We start from the raw sequence: 14,771 nt of genomic DNA on the forward strand, positions 1-14,771 counted from the left end.
GAGAGTTTTCATTAAAACACCTGGCAAATTTGGGGTTTTCTAAATTGTGGGAAAGTTGGAGAAAAATGTTGTATTACAGAAAATCAGCAAAAGTTCTAAACACAATGTAAAAGATTACATATATAACTTGAGTGTTAAATAGAATATGAAGTTAACTTCCCTAGAGTAATCAAACACAAATGAACAAATAATCTGTAGACTTCATAATGATGTCATGAAACAGAACCTTCATCCTGAGAACTAAAATGCCAAAATGAAGGATAAGATCCAGGGATCAACCCACATCTCTTATGTCTCCTGCATCTACCACGTGGGAAGCCCAATAAGTAGCGACTGATGCGACAAATAGCCAAAGGACCACTACATCTGCAAGTGTCATTAGAAAGGAGCATTGAAAGATCATATTGACTGACTTAGATTTAAGAATAGTTACAATTATTATAGATTTCACCACCTATCTTTCTCTTTAATGTGCTGCTATTAAATGGATTTTTTTTTAGTAAAGTGTTATATGAATCTAACAGAATGATAGCCAATTTAGTACAATTGCCAGGAACCTACTTAAAAATATTAAAATATGTGTACATCACATATACATCATACTTCATTTTTGAAATGTATGCATTTTAAGAGGTATTGGTTTTTAATTTGTTGGCCTAATTGGTTGGTCTTAACCATAAACATGCAATCTTCAGTACATTGTTTGAGCTATTTTAGCTCAGGATGTGTGAAAGTATAATATCCCCTAAGTCAAGTTCAGCTTAGTGGGTTTAAACTCTAAAATAGCTGTTTTCCTGATAAAAGAAGACTGGTCAATTTCTATGTGTCAAAAATGAGGATCGTTGTAAGTAGGAATCTGGCAAGTGAAATTTATTGTTTAATTTGAGAGAAGTTGACTGCTTTGGTTTAAACATCTTAAAATCATAAGGAACTGAATTAACTTCAGTGCATAGAAATATGTGTAATTGTATGACTGTATACAGCCCATGTATGATTGATAGTTTTATATATTAAAGTCTTAGGTATTACTTAGTTTATATAAAATATACACTATTTTCATAGTACTTTAATTTCTGGTCAGTTTATTGTCTTGAATTACTTCTTTATAAGTAGATTATGTATTTAATTTACATGATTACAAAGTTTATGCATCTTTTTTATTGCTGAAATGTAGTTGGGTAAATTTGCTTCACTTCAGTGGATAAAAGAATGTTTGACATCTTTATTTAGGATAAAAATTAAAAATATGTTGAAATTGAAATCTTTGGTGATTGGAGAAATGGAATAGTTACAGTTTTTAGAGAATGATAGAATTTCAGTGTATAAGGGAAATTGTAAGCATCTAATCAATAGATTTAATTCCATTCATAAATCTAAAAAGATAAAATGCTTTCTGATCTATAAATTGATTATTACTGAGCTCTATCTGTTAAAAGTAATATAATTACTGGATGAAGATCAAATAACTTAAAAGAATGTGAAATAAAGAAACTGGCCCATATTTATATATCAAACACATTTTTCTCAGAAGTCTGTAACTTAGTGATTTCAGTGTTTGATTTTGTTTTTCTTTTATTGTGAATGGTGACTCTTGACTTTCTTCTTTTTGAATACTGAATTATTTCATGACTCCAACTTTTGAAGTCATCAAAGGAGAAAAAACATGGAGCTCTTTAAGTAAGAATATTAGTAAAGTTATTGCCTTTATAATAAAAAATGTACTAAACTAATACATGGAGAAGGCAATGGCAACCCACTCCAGTACTCTTGCCTGGAAAATCCCATTGATGGAGGAGCCTGGTAGGCTGCAGTCCATGGGGTCGCGAAGAGTCGGACACGACTGAGCGACTTAACTTTCACTCTTCACTTTCTTTTTTTTTTTTTAATTTTATTTTATTTTTAAACTTTACATAATTGTATTAGTTTTGCCAAATATCAAAATGAATCTGCCACAGGTATACATGTGTTCCCCATTCTGAACCCTCCTCCCTCCTCCCTCCCCATACCATCCCTCTGGGTTGTCCCAGTGCACCAGCCCCAAGCATCCAGTATCGTGCATCGAACCTGGACTGGCAACTCGTTTCATACATGATATTTTACATGTTTCAATGCCATTCTCCCAAATCTTCCCACCCTCTCCCTCTCTCTCAGAGTCCATAAGACTGTTCTATACATCAGTGTCTCTTTTGCTGTCTCGTGCACAGGGTTATTGTTACCATCTTTTTAAATTCCATATATATGCATTATTATTCTGTATTGGTGTTTTTCTTTCTGGCTTACTTCACTCTGTATAATAGGCTCCAGTTTCATCCACCTCATTAGAACTGATTCAAATGTATTCTTTTTAATGGCTGAGTAATACTCCATTGTGTATATGTACCACTGCTTTCTTATCCATTCATCTGCTGATGGACATCTAGGTTGCTTCCATGTCCTGGCTATTATAAACAGTGCTGCGATGAACACTGGGGTACATGTGTCTCTTTCCCTTCTGGTTTCCTCAGTGTGTATGCCCAGCAGTGGGATTGCTGGATCATAAGGCAGTTCTATTTCCAGTTTTTTAAGGAATCTCCACACTGTTCTCCATAGTGGCTGTACTAGTTTGCATTCCCACCAACAGTGTAAGAGGGTTCCCTTTTCTCCACACCCTCTCCAGCATTTATTACTTGTAGACTTTTGGATCGCAGCCATTCTGACTGGTGTGAAATGGTACCTCATAGTGGTTTTGATTTGCATTTCTCTGATAAGGGAGAAGAAAATGGCAACCCATTCCAGTATTCTTGCCTGGAGAATCCCAGGGACAGAGGAGCCTGGTGGGCTGCCGTCTATGGGGTTGCACAGAGTAGGACATGACTGAAGCGACTTAGCAGCAGCAGCAGCAGCAGCAGCAACAAACTAATACATATGATGCAAATCACTACCATTTGTAAATTAGTTGTTACATAGCTGATGGGAACAAAAATGAAATAAAATGAAAGAGCTAGGTAATTTTTTAAACTAATGTAGAGAATGTTCGGGAGAAGGCAATGGCAACCCACTCCAGTACTCTTGCCTGGAAAATCCCATGGATGGAGGAGCCTGGTAGGCTGCAGTTCATGGGGTCGCTAAGAATCGGACACGACTGAGCGACTTCACTTTCACTTTCCACTTTCATGCATTGGAGGAGGAAATGGCAACCCACTCCAGTGTTCTTGCCTGGAGAATCCCAGGGACGGCGGGGCCTGGTGGGCTGCCATCTATGGGGTCACACAGAGTCAGACACGACTGAAGTGACTTAGCAGCAGCAGCAGCAGCAGAGAATGTTCAGAAGGATGTTTAGAAAGAAGGGGGATGTTGCAGATGCTTAGATATAATGCAGCAGAGAGACAAGTTTTTCAAATCATTATGAAAATATCATTTTGAAGAACATTGATATTAAAACATAATGACTGCTGATGGGTAAAATTCTTATCACATTGATTTTATACATATCCCTGTAAGACTTTTAACAGAAATATGCATACAGTATGCAGTTATTAATTCTGGATAATTATAAACCTGTTATATGAATAATGATATGAGACAATGCCCTGAAGTAAGAAAACAAACTAGAGGGAAATGAGAAGAGTCTCAATATTTATGAGAGCCGTTTGATGATTGCATGATTTTAAGAAGATATATCTCTTAATATAGCTGGGTGTAATTATGTATGATTTCATTGTCTAGGGACAGCGGGCAACTGTAACCAGTGAACACCAGTTGAGGAACAGCGAAGTCCATTGCAGGCACTCTCAGAAACTCTACACAAGATTAGCAGAGTCTCCCTGGGAGATAAGTGATGGCAGTTTCGAAGTAAAGGAACTCTTATGCCAAGAGATAAAGTGATTTTTCGGGGCACATAAGAAATCTTGGGAAGATGGGAACACTAACCAAAAGTCAGTTATATACATTTAAAGAACTACTTTGGCCATTTTGACAAACGAGTATTACCACAGGATAATGCGCTTAAGGATGTTTAATAAATATGACTCATAAACTAAATAGAATTCATTTTTAATAATGTAGAGATTTTAACATTTTATAACCAGACATCTCTGCTGAATATAAGTTGCCAATTATTGCTTTAATCTATTCCACAACCAGGGTCCTCAGTGGTTTAATAAAGAGAATATGTGAAGCACACAAGGAACCATAATGCATTAATAAGCAGAGCAACACATCTTAGTTAAAAATAGTCTAGTGTGTTTTTATTTTTATAAATTCTTGTCACATTTGAATATCTATCTTCCTTTATAACACTAGAGTGTGGAAGAACAAATATTTTCTATTAGGTCTTTATTTTGTATAGTTAAATTTCAGGTGCAGAGTAACTTGATTTCCAGAATGGGATATTGATTTTAATCCCTTAAGCTTGTTTTAGATATCAGAATAATTGATCAGTGATATTTAAATGATTTACTCTGGGGCAGATGATCAGCAAAGCAATAAAAAAGTTGAGGAATGAAAACTAATAGTAATTCCTATGCAGAGACCAGTTATATAACATACATATTTGATTAACAAAGAAATCATGGGTTTACATGCAAGTCATACTTTTCTGTTTATTAAGATTGGAAGAGTGATACATTTTCTAAAAGAAAGGTGTTATATTTACTTTGCCTGAAAATAATGGTAGTGCTAATCACACACTAACAGTTAAATAATAGTCATATAATATATAAATAAGGCATGCAATTCAGAAAACAGAGAAATAAGTCTTATTTTTTTCCAAAGCTTTATGTAATTATAGGGAAAAATAATCTCATGTCAAACATCCATTGTATTTATGGTAGGCATAGTTAAAGAAAAAGGAATCCCTATTGCCTGAACTTCTCAAACCATAAGCTTTACAGAGACAAAGAAAAAAAAAGGGAAAGGAGAAAAAAAGGAGCTTAAATCAGCTTCATATTGGTTTTTGGTAAGGTTAATTAATTGTTGCTAATTGCAACATGCTGCAGTCAGAGACAGAAGGTTTGTCAGAGATAATGTAGTAGGGAGGAACAGGAGAAAAGAGAAGTGTTTTTAAAATTGAACTTTCAGAAATTACTCTCTACCTCACTGTACTGAGGATACAAAAAGGTAACACAATTTTATGAGAAGCAAGATGCAATTTTTTTTCATATTTTTATATATATATTTTTTGTTTTAACTCCTCAGTAATTGCATACATATCAATTTGTTTTAACTCCTCAGTAATTGCATACATATCAATTAGCCAAGTGAAAACTTGGCCAACTTTGTTTATTTGATCAGTTTAACAGTCAAATTCTTTAATTCAGTCATCTGAATTCATTTTGAGCCTAATAAATACAGTCATAACGTAGACACAATATCATTCATCTCTAATAGAATTTCTCACACTGGAGCTAAGACTAATGGTGAAAAATAACATTTATAATAGCTAATGATGAGTCTGACATTTGTTCTAAAGGAGCTGCAACTCTTTTAATCTCCTCCAAAACTAATGAACTAATTAAGACTATTATCCTGATTTTACAAGTGAAAATAGAAAAAGAGGGGTTAAATAATTACCCAGGCTCACAAGTAATAAGTGGTAGACTAGAGCTTTGAACCATTATACCATGCTGTCACAGCAACTTTCTTTCATGCATCTCAAAAACAAATATTGAAAGAGATGACTTGTGTTTTCAGGAAGATCAGCTATAATTGAAGAACTGTTGCTAGTTTTCAGGTTTGGCCAAAGTGATCAGCACAGTTTTTGAGAAGTATGTTTGAAAGGAGCTCACTTTTCCAATCCACCCTTATATGCATATTTGTAATTTAAAAGTTATGTTGCTTTAAAAAGGACTGGTATGCATTCCTATATATAAATGCCCATAACCCTTACAAGGCAAAGCAAACAACTCAGTTTTTCTGTCTCCATTTATAGTTGAACTCCAAGGATTGGAAAATATGTTAGAAACAGACAGATTTATTAATATACTCCCTGGAGAAGGAAATGGCAACCCACTCCAGTATTCTTGCTTGGAGAATCCCAGGGACAGCATAACCTGGCAGACTATAGTCCATTAGGGTCGCACAGAATTGAACACGACTGAAGTAACAGCATTAATATACTAAATTGCTGAGAAATATTTAATAAGGATATTTATAAACTTTAGAAAAATGAGGAAAACCTAAAGAACAAATCATCCATCTGACCATACTGTTATTTAGTCTTACCTCTGATAGGTGTTGACTCTTGAAATAATTCTCTAGAAAATAATCAGAAAATACTAATAATAGGTGACTCTATTTGCAGTGCTCCTTCCTGTATGATTAGATATTTCTTATTTACATGTGAGCATAAGTGTAAGGGAGCCAACATCTACTTTAACAATTATTGTGGTAAAATATCCATAACAAAATTTACTATTTAAATTGCTTTTAAGTGACTATTCGGTGGTATTAAGTGCATCCACGTTGTGCAACTGTTATCTCTATCCATCTTCAGATTTTGGCCATCAACATTTTCTTTCAAAGATGCAAGAATGTCCCTAAGAATTTAAGGCCTCGGGCGGTTAGCTTAAATTTTAGATATAGGTATTTATTTTCATTTCCTCAAGGAAGAAGAAATCTGACTTACTTATGTCTACGTAATCTCCATTGTTTCCTGTGTTTTACCTACTATGCAGTCATTTCTCCTTTACAAACAAAAAATGAAGTATCTATTTAGAGAGGTTTTTTTTTCTGTTTTCATAATTGTGAAATGCTCCAGGAACTTCATATCAAAGCTATATTCATATTTATTCAGAAGAAGCAATTTTAATTTGTTAGAAGTGCAAGTCATTTGGTGGATTCATTGAGATGAAACATTTTCCGTATACAGGAAATTATCATTTTTACTATAGTCATAATACAGAAGAAAGCTGCTTAAAATATTATGATTTTTAAAACATATGTTCTGTATTTTAGACAATCCCAAACTATTTGCTGTAGTTCAAGTAAAAACTTGAACAACTAAAACATATTGGCAGTATTTAATAAACTGAATGATAATGATAACATATTATATAGGTAAATATGTCAATATATAAGAACCTGAAATTCTTATGTAAATTAAAAATTTTCCTCTTTGAGCTAACTCATCCTAAAGAAAATAAATCTAAAGAATACTACTTTTGGATCACAGCCATTCTGACTGGTGTGAAATGGTATCTCATAGTGGTTTTGATTTGCATTTCTCTGATAATGAGTGATGTTGAGCATCTTTTCATGTGTTTGTTAGCCATCTGTATGTCTTCTTTGGAGAAATGTCTATTTAGTTCTTTGGCCCATTTTTTGATTGGGTCATTTATTTTTCTGGAGTTGAGCTGTAGGAGTTGCTTGTATAGTTTTGAGATTAATTGTTTGTCAGTTGCTTCATTTGCTATTATCTTCTCCCATTCTGAAGGCTGTCTTTTCACCTTGCTAATAGTTTCCTTTGATGTGCAGAAGCTTTTAAGGTTAATTAGGTCCCATTTGTTTATTTTTGCTTTTATTTCCAATATTCTACAAGTAATAAATGCTGGAGAGGGTATGGAGAAAAGGGAACCCTCTTACACTCTTGGTGGGAATGCAAACTAATACAGCCACTATGGAGAACAGTGTGGAGATTCCTTAAAAAACTGGAAATAGACATGCCTTATGATCCAGCAATCCCACTTCTGGGCATACACACTGAGAAAACCAGAAGGGAGAGAGACACGAGTACCCCAATGTTCATCGCAGCACTGTTTATAATAGCCAGGACATGGAAGCAACCTAGATGTCCATCAGCAGATGAATGGATAAGAAAGCTGTGGTACATATACACAATGGAGTATTATTCAGCCATTAAAAAGAATACATTTGAATCAGTTCTAATGAGGTGGATGAAACTGGAGCCTATTATCCAGAGTGAAGTAAGCCAGAAAGAAAAACACCAATACAGTATACTAACGCATATATATGGAATTTAGAAAGATGGTAACAATAACCCTGTGTACGAGACAGCAAAAGAGACACTGATGTATAGAACAGTCTTATGGACTCTGTGGGAGAGGGAGAGGGTGGGAAGATTTGGGAGAATGGCATTGAAACATGTAAAATATCATGTATGAAATGAGTTGCCAGTCCAGGTTCGATGCACGATACTGGATGCTTGGGGCTGGTGCACTGGGACGACCCAGAGGGATGGAATGGGGAGGGAGGAGGGAGGAGGGTTCAGGATGGGGAACACATGTATACCTGTGGCGGATTCATTTTGATATTTGGCAAATCTAATACAGTTATGTTAAGTTTAAAAATAAAATAAAATTTAAAAAAAAAAATAAAAAAAAAAATAAAGAATACTACTAAGGGAAAAATTCTGCTTTTTATTTCATTTCTCTCATGCCTAACATCGCTGACTGACTTGAATATTTAAAAAAATGTTACACAAACAAAAAAAGAAAATGTAAATTCTCTGTCTCCTTCCACCTTTGAGAAGAATTTGACATTTTCATTAGAGTTTCTTGAAATTGTTCTTTATAAAGTATTTTGAAGGCAAAAGTGTTCAAATCACATTACTGTTGTTAACTAGAATATAAAATTGTGATATTTTTGATAGTTATGTCCTGACATAAATTGCAAAGTTTTAATCTTCTCTGCATCTTTGGAGTGAAATGGGGTTATTTGCCAATATTCATATTGTCAAAATTCAAACCATTAACCTAATTTGCTACCTGTCTAAATCTAAAAAGCTATTTCAAAGTCATTCAGCCATATGCCGTCTTGGTATTTTTAACTAAATCAAAAACATTTTATTCCCCCATTATGGCTCTCAATTTCCTACCAGACATTGCCTATTCCATTTTCTGAGATTTGAATCATATTCTAGGCCTCAGAGTAGATTTATATTTGTTCTGATTCTTTATTAATGTATGAATCAAAACTAAAGTGATAATTCATACAAATCCTATTTTTCAAGTATTTTCCCAAAGAGAATCTGGCACTAGTCCTCAGTAAAGCATCACTATGTGTCTAGGAACAATTCCCTAACAATTTTAGGAAGTTTTTGTACCATCTGTAATAAAAGTCAGTGATTTCAGGCCTCCGCTTCAGATAAATATGGAGATGCTTGAAACAGTACATTCTATTGAGCTTGTGCTTTAAACTTGTGTTTTTACAATAACAAAACCTAGGTAAAAGCACTAAGATAAAATATCACCGTAGCAAAATTCCTCAAATAGGCATAACATGAATGGGCATTCAGCCTTTTAAAGACCTAAAAGTGACACAGTGGCTCAGGAAAGATAGACTTAAAAGGCCATTTTTCTGTGGTGGTGGTTGTTAGGTTTTCTTTCTTGAATGTATTATTTTCCCATATTTATTTTGAACCAGCACTACAATGCTTGTTTGCCAACATAGTATAATTAACCTTTCTTTCTTGAGTTGGTACTTTCAAAAAATCTTACTCCTGCAAAACTCTCAAGGTTTACCCTTTACCATGTTCCTGGTACTCTCAAAATATACTTTTTTTTTTCCCCCTTCTCCCAACTTTTTTTCTATGTCACTGTTGGTCTGGATAACTCTGGGTAAAAGTTCAAAACTCATTTTCAGATAGTACTCTGTCTGCAAGCCTTTCTTTGTCCACCTCCCAAACATCAGTCCATCAGGCTGAGCAGAATGGGTGCATGAATCTTTTTATTGTCGTGTCACGATGTATATACTTAGTGGTTGTTCTCCCCAATACTTGCTCCTTCCAGATCTGGCAGTAAATGCTAACAAGCATGTTTTACACTTTATAGTTTTCACTTGTTTAAATAAACTATTTTTTAAAGTCCCTCTGGAGGATTCAGTTCAGTTCAGTTCAGTTCAGTCGCTCATCGTGTCCGACTCTTTGCGACCCCATGAATTGCAGCACGCCAGGCCTCCCTGTCCATCACCAACTCCCGGAGTTCACTGAGACTCACATCCATCGAGTCAGTAATGCCATCCAGCCATCTTATCCTTTGCCGTCCCCTACTCCTCCTGCCCCCAATCCCTCCCAGCATCAGAGTTTTCCAATGAGTCAACTCTTTGCATGAGGTGGCCAAAGTACTGGAGTTTCAGCTTTAGCATCATTCCTTCCAAAGAAATCCCAGGGCTGATCTCCTTCAGAATGGACTGGTTGGATCTCCTTGCAGTCCAAGGGACTCTCAAGAGTCTTCTCCAACACCACACTTCAAAAGCATCAATTCTTCGGTGCTCAGCTTTCTTCACAGTCCAACTCTCATATCCATACATGACCACTGGGAAAACCATAGCCTTGATTAGATGGACCTTTGTTGGCAAAGTAATGTCTCTGCTTTTCAATATGCTATCTAGGTTAGGATTATTTATATCGTTAATTCATTCTTTATAGTAACATTTTACTGTCATAGGACACTCAAGTATTCATACTAATTCAGACAACAGGTAATGCCACCTAGAGTATGGTTTAATGATAGATTGAGTGTGCCTGGGGCTTAACAGGGAGAAGGCAATGGCACCCCACTCCAGTACTGTTGCCCGGAAAATCCCATGGATGGAGGAGCCTGGTAGGCTGCAGTCCATGTGGTTGCTAAGAGTCAGACACGACTGAGTGACTTCACTTTCACTTTCCACTTTCATGCATTGGAGAAGAAAATGGCAACCCGCTCCAGTGTTCTTGCCTCGAGAATCCCATGGACAGAGAAGGCTGGTAGGCTGCAGTCCATGGGGTCGCACAGAGTCGGACACGACTGAAGCGACTTAGCAGCAGCAGCAGGGGCTTAACAAGAGTATTGTCATTAATCATGACATCTGCCATTGAAATGGAAGAGAGGAGGGTAGGCATGGTTACCTGCTCTGATGGAATAATCAGATTAGACTGTGTATTGACAATAAAAATGAGTAGTGAAATGGGAGAATGATGTAAATATCAGAGAATTGAAATCTGGAGAGGAAGAAAGTAAAATTCAGTGGAAGACTCTGGGCAACCAAAAAATAACAAAAAGGGTTTGTTTGTGTGTGTGTGTGTGTGTATGTGTGTGTGTGTGTGTAACAGAGAAAGTGAAAAGGAAATAGCAAAGTTATACCTACAAGAAATCTAAATTTTCTTACTTTTGCTTGGGGTTATATTTCTTTCAACCTCTGCCTCTTACTTGGGCTGCACCATGCCTCAAATACTGTCTCAACCAGAATGTCTCCCATAGTTCTCTGATTTACAAAATTTTCTATTTTAGACTGCTGTATAATGTCATTGTCTTTTCCATTCCCCATTCTAGAAAACCACTTAGTGTTTTCATTATTTCCCCTCTCAAACTAGCTACATTTATTCTTATATGTGAATGAATTTCGTCGTAACATGGGCTCTCTGAACATAGAATCTTTCTGAAATGTGGCAAAGATACAAATAAAATGTAAAGCTTGTTTAGCATAATAGAAAATGCATGCTCCTTTTCAAATACTGTATTGTTCTAAATATAAACATTGTTGTTCATACATCTTTCCCAACTAAGTTTTGAAATTAATGCTGTCTTACCCATAGAACTGACTTTACTTTCAGGCAGATAGGATTCTCTTATATGAACAACCAGAGGAAAAGAGTAAGAGACAGTGCAAGTTCTGATGATTATTCAAACAATTTAATGCAAATTTGGGGTTAAAGTGCTAGTACTTGTTCCCTTGTATTAAAAATACATAATACTTGGATACTTCCTACTACACACTTTCTTTGAAATTATAAAAAGAGTTGTTTTCAAAGATCAAAAAGAAATTAGCTATGATTTTACTCTTCAAATATAATTAAGGATGTGAATATTTCAAATGGCCAGTGCTGTTTGCACTTACAGAGCTCCTTCGTGTTGTCTGGAGTTAAAGACATTCTCCTCAAAGGAAACAAAAACAAAGGCACATTTTGTTTCTAGTGCTTTGGTTTTATCATAATGTAGATAAGCCCGGTATTATGTGTTTATGTGGCTCCAATCTATATGATAAGTATTTCAAATTCTGTTTTTTGACAACTAAAAAAGTGATCTCCTTTAGTGTCTTCCTCTAAACTAGATTCCCTAAGGATTTGAATCAGCTTTATATTTCAGTCAGCCTTTATCCAGGTATGGCCTTAAAGAGTCATCTCCATTTGCACACATATGGAGAATTATACTGACTGAAAAAAATATAGAACATATGATACAGGCAATGCTATGGATTTTTTAAAATTATTATTAATTAACAAAAGCTAGTTCCTACATTAAAAAAGGCAATATTTGAGGAGTGTAATACAAAACAAATTTACTTGTCCTGGTAATAATCAAACATGAGTTGTTGGAGTTGTGAGAGGGCTCTGCTCCATGCAGTCATTCAGGAACCCAGGAAAATGGATATGATTTCTGGAATCTTCCTTGAGGAAGAGGAGACCTCTAGCAAACAGACAGAGAACAGGCTGAGAGGGGAAAGGCACACCTGGCTCTCAGTCACCTTGGTCCAGAAGAGCCAGGCATCACTCATGTTTGTATTTTCTTCATGAGAACTAGTTGTATGGCAATACTTTGATACCAAGGAAACTTGAAAGTACAGTCTTTGGCTGGGCAACCACTTTCCACCTTTAATTCTTACCTGAAAGAAGAGTACAAATCTTTGATAGACACTTAACCATTTTTGTCATAGTCCCTTATCTGAATGAAGTGAAAGCCGCTCAGTCGTGTCCAACTTTTTGTGACCCCATGAACTATACAGTTCATGGAATTCTCCAGGCCAGAATACCTCAGTGGGTAGCCTTTCCCTTCTCTAGGGGATCTTCCCAACCCAGGGGTCGAACCCAGGTCTCCTGCATTGCAGGCGTATTCTTGACCCGCTGAGCCACAAAGGAAGCCCATTGAATAAATCTATGCAATCCCTTTGACAAAAAATAATAATATACTGCCAATACTAGTTTCCCATCTAGGTAATATAGGCAGACATTACTAAATGTTGCAACAGCTTTATTAAAAGATCTCTAGGCTTCCATACCTGTACTTCCTACTGTCCATTCACCGCATAGCAACTAGAGTGTTACTTGAAAAATGCAACTCAGTTTATTTAAATTCTTTGCTTGCAATCCTTACTAGTTTCTTTGAATGTGAAAGTGCAAACTCTTACCAAAACTATCAGGGAGTGATTACTTGGCCCTATTTAACTATCTTTGCATTGATCACTGAGGAAGGCTTTCTTATCTCTTCTTGCTATTCTTTGGAACTCTGCATTCATATGCTTATATCTTTCCTTTTCTCCTTTGCTTTTCGCTTCTCTTCTTTTCACAGCTATTTGTAAGGCCTCCCCAGACAGCCATTTTGCTTTTTTGCATTTCTTTTCCATGGCATTAATGGTCTTGATCCCTGTCTCCTGTACAATGCCACGAACCTCCATCCATAGTTCATCAGGCACTCTATCTATCAGATCTAGTCCCTTAAATCTATTTCTCACTTCCACTGTATAATCATAAGTAATTTGATTTAGGTCTACCTAAATGGTCTAGTGGTTTTCCCTACTTTCTTCAAATTAAGTCTGAATTTGGCAATAAGGAGTTCATGATCTGAGCCACAGTCAGCTCCTGGTCTTGTTTTTGCTGACTGTATAGAGCTTTTTCATATTTGGCTGCAAAGAATATAATCAATCTGATTTCGGTGTTGACCATCTGGTGATGTCCATGTGTAGAGTCTTCTTTTGTGGTTGGAAGAGGGTGTTTGCTATGACCAGTGCATTCTCTTGGCAAAACTCTATTAGCCTTTGTCCTGCTTCATTCTGTATTCCAAGGCCAAATTTGCCAATTTGCTTTCCCTGGTGTTTCTTGACTTCCTACTTTTGCATTCCAGTCCCCTAGAATGAAAAGGACATCTTTTTTGAGTGTTAGTTCTAAAAGGTCTTGTAGGTCTTCATAGAACCGTTCAACTTCAGCTTCTTCAGCATTACTGGTTGGGGCATAGACTTAGATTACTGTGATATTGAATGGTTTGCCTTGGAAATGAACAGAGATCATTCTGTCATTTTTGAGATTGCATCCAAGTACTGCATTTTGGACGCTTTTGTTGCCCATGATGGCTACTCCATTTCTTCTAAGGGATTCCTGCTTACAGTAGTAAACCTGTATGCAAGTTAGAACGGGACATGGAACAACAGACTGCTTCCAAATAGGAAAAGGAGTACGTCAAGGCTGTATAGTGTTACCCTGCTTATTTAACTTATATGCAGAGGACATCATGAGAAATGCTGGGCTGGAAGAAGCACAAGCTGGAATCAAGATTGCCGGGAGAAATATCAATAACCTCAGATATGCAGATGACACCACCCTTATGGCAGAAAGTGAAGAGGAACTAAAAAGCATCTTGATGAATGTGAAAGAGGAGAGTGAAAAAGTTGGCTTAAAGCTCAACATTCAGAAAACTAAGGTCATGGCATCTGGTCCTGTCACTTCATGGGAAATAGATGGGGAAACAGTGGAAACAGTGTCAGACTTTATTTTTCTGGGCTCCAAAATCACTGCAGATGGTGATTGCAGCCATGAAATTAACAGATGCTTACTCCTTGGAAGAAAAGTTATGACCAACCAAGATAGCATATTGAAAAGCAGAGACATTACTTTGCCAACAAAGGTCCATCTAGTCAAGGCTGTGATTTTTCCAGTGGTCATGCATGGATGTGAAAGTTGAAGTGGGAAGAAAGCTAAGTCTTGAAGAATTGATGCTTTTGAACTGTGGTGTTGGAGAAGACTCTTGAGACTCCCTTGGACTGCAAAGAGATCCAACCAGTCCATTCTAAAGGAGATCAGTCCTGGG

Source organism: Bubalus kerabau, chromosome 3 (assembly GCF_029407905.1).
Source record: "Bubalus kerabau isolate K-KA32 ecotype Philippines breed swamp buffalo chromosome 3, PCC_UOA_SB_1v2, whole genome shotgun sequence".
Classification (NCBI taxonomy): domain Eukaryota; kingdom Metazoa; phylum Chordata; class Mammalia; order Artiodactyla; family Bovidae; genus Bubalus; species Bubalus kerabau.